We start from the raw sequence: 3,340 nt of genomic DNA on the forward strand, positions 1-3,340 counted from the left end.
TATTGGAGTTAGTGCTGGACTACTATGTCCAAACTATAGATGAAAATGAAAATCTGAAGTTTAGAGAGCCTAGGTGACTCTGGGGAGTTCACTCTTTTGAGTCAATTGTCAACTTGAGTCTCATTTTTAATCCAATTCCAAATAATTCACTGCATCCAGAAAAAAAAATTGCTAAGTAAATACTATAACTTTTCAGTACCATTTGTAGTTTCTGTGAGGTGAGGGACTATGCAACAGGTTAATCTTGTCCTTCAAAGTTTATAATTGAAAGCATACAAGAGGCTCTTTAAAATCCAAATTATATTTCCAGAAATGAATAAAGAAACATCTCATTTCTGCCCCTTTTTTCCATTTTGGGGGGGAAAACAACTTTGTTTTGCAATTTAGATGTCTGAAGTAGATGAGAAAAGAAAGCTATTAGTGGCCTCCTTTGGATTCATCAGTATGATTAAGGGAGTCCTTTTCATTTATTTTTGTCAGAAAAAGACTTCAGTAAATTATAGTATATATAGAAAAACTCATTCTGTAAACAAATACCTCTATGATCCTATAAGGAGATAATAGTGATTAAATAAATTACAGGAAGCATTATCATGATATTCCAGTGTATGGTCCATTTCTTGCTACATCTCTGTATGTTTATGGTGTTTGGTGTTGTTTTTTTTTTATCTTTACATATTTCTGATCTGCATGAAGAAAAAAAAACATTCTAGGGCTAGTAGTCTCTTATTTAAGAGTGGATACTTGTCTTTTCACCATATCCCTACAAGTAGCTTTAGAGGACAAATATAGGCAAATAGCAATTTTCCTTTATGTGACTTCCTAAAGAATGTAATTACTAACTGTTACAATTAAAATGGATGTAGACGGATGTAAATAGAAGTATTAATATTTTAATTAAGGCAATGTTAGAAAAATAAAGAAGACCATGTGCCTGCTAAGATCTAATTCAAATCCCCCGCCATACATTCTGCCCACCTGGCTCCCTCATACCAAAGGGAGCCCACCTCCAATGCCTCAGGAATCTTACACTGTTCTTTTACGCAATCACACTTCCTGTCTACCTGCATTACAAGAGGAATCATGGGAAATATAGTTTCCAAGTCCCCTAAACATCCACAGGAAGTTTGTCATATATATAAATATTTAAAACTCAAATGAACTCCAAATAACCCTGAAAGGAACCCCCAAAATTCCAAATAGCACATAACACTACAATTAAAAATAAAACTATGTTGAGATGTTCTGTCAAAATTTATTATGAGACAGTGAATATACCTTGAATAGCAAGGAAACTATGGGAGCCATATGAATGGTGACAGGTATCAGATTTTTGTATTGAAATTATTTGCAAATTTGAAAGCAATTAGGCAGTTAAATGAGATAATTCATGCTATGAACTTCCTTGCTACTTTTCTTCTGCTCACTTGGAATGAAACTATCTTAAATTATTTTCTGGAAACAAGAAAGGATGCGTTTAATAAATCAATCTGGCCAAGTAAAGTCAAATCATAAAGTATTCATTAAGCACTTTCAGTATGCCTGGAACTATGTTAAACACTTTGAATATGATAGAACCAGAAAAAAAAGTTGCTGCCCTTAAGGACCTTACATCTACACAAAAAGACATTAAAAATTGGATTGGGGACAGAAGTGTATCAGCAAGGGAGTATAGTACAAAATGTTGAGAGTGTGGCTAGAAGAGGAATCAAGGTATAGCTTGCTTAGGTGAACTCTTTGAAATGGAGGTTCTGGGAGAAAGGAGTAAAGCAGAGGATTAGTAGTCATGTCCTTTCAATGTGGGTACTTCAGGAATAGAGTAAATTTCTAGGGTGGAGATGTTTCTGTGATATGCATAAAAATGAGAATGCATTTTTCTCAAGCACCCACCACATTCCAGGCATGTGTTTCATTTTGGGGATACAAATACAAAGAATAAAGCAATATTAACTCATAGGGATATTACATTCTAATGAGGAATTTATATATACTACCTAGAAAAAATAAATGGAGAGTTTATGGTCATTGGAGCAAAAGACCTTAGAATTACAATGGGGAATAAAAGTAGCAAGTAATTTATACAAACATCTTTTATAGATATGGAAACTGAGGATCAAGAAGGGATCCTGATTTTACTATGGATATGTCGTGGCTAGTAAGTATCAGAGATGTGATGCTAGTCCTCCTCCAGGTTCGGGAGTCCTCTTCTATTACCATGGTGTCTTACTGTATACTTCAGGAAAGCAATTTAGAATGTGTGACACAATGGAAGACAATAAAGTTTCACATTCCAAGGTGCTTTATAGTCAATCACTATTTCTTTCTTAAAACTTACTGATCTTAGCTCAGTATTATTCTACATTTGATATTACTATTCTACATTTGTAATGTAGAAAATGATTGTTAGTTCTAGTGTTGCTGAAAGAAATTAAATGTATATGAATATGCACAAATTGTATACCAAAATTTTATTTTCAGTTATTGCACCTGCCATTTTATCTCATTTCGGGAGATGGGATGGCGATAGAGAAGATAGAGAAAGGGTGCAAGATGGTATTTGAAAAACAGTGAGAAATTTTTTTTCTTTCACAGAATAAAAGATATTAGATACATAAGAAATTGTCTAATACAATACTACTTATTATTTTACTGATGAAAAATTGAGGTTTGTGGAGTGTTTTGCTGAATGTTACACAGTTAGTGTCAGAAACAGTATTTAAACTGAGGCTTCTTATTCCAGAGGTAGTGCTTTTTCTATTTAAGAGGGGTACATACTACAAATTCCTTAATGTATAAAAGAGAATAGTTAACTCACCACTCCAATTAGACTCTGGTTGTTTGTGACAGCTACAAACTCGAGATTAAAAAATAAAGAACGATAAAAACATGTTAGCTAAAAAAGTCAGAATAGAAAAGGAACCAAAGTGTATAATGAATAAAACACAACAAGACCCCAAGACAAGATGTAAGAAGGCAGCTAGTGCTTTGGAAAGATAAACTATGGAAAATTTATGTGGGGATATAGATAAAAATCCTAGAAAATATGCATGCATAAATGTTAGATATCATTAGAGGGAGCAAACAATTGAATGAGATCATGTATACAACAAAGTATTGAGGCAACTGAAATAAAGAGAAGCTTATAAATTGATGCTAAAAGTGGTCATTTATGTAAAATGTGTGACTCGTAGAAGACGTCCTTATAATCCCATGGGTTTTTTTCATGAATTCCATGTTATTCTACAACAAAATATTCACTTTTTGAATTATTTCTTTTCTCTCCTTCCTTCCTTTCCTTTCCTTTCCTTTCCTTTCCTTTCCTTTCCTTTCCTTTCCTTTC

This window comes from Gracilinanus agilis, chromosome 1 (genome assembly GCF_016433145.1).
Source record: "Gracilinanus agilis isolate LMUSP501 chromosome 1, AgileGrace, whole genome shotgun sequence".
Classification (NCBI taxonomy): Eukaryota; Metazoa; Chordata; class Mammalia; order Didelphimorphia; family Didelphidae; genus Gracilinanus; species Gracilinanus agilis.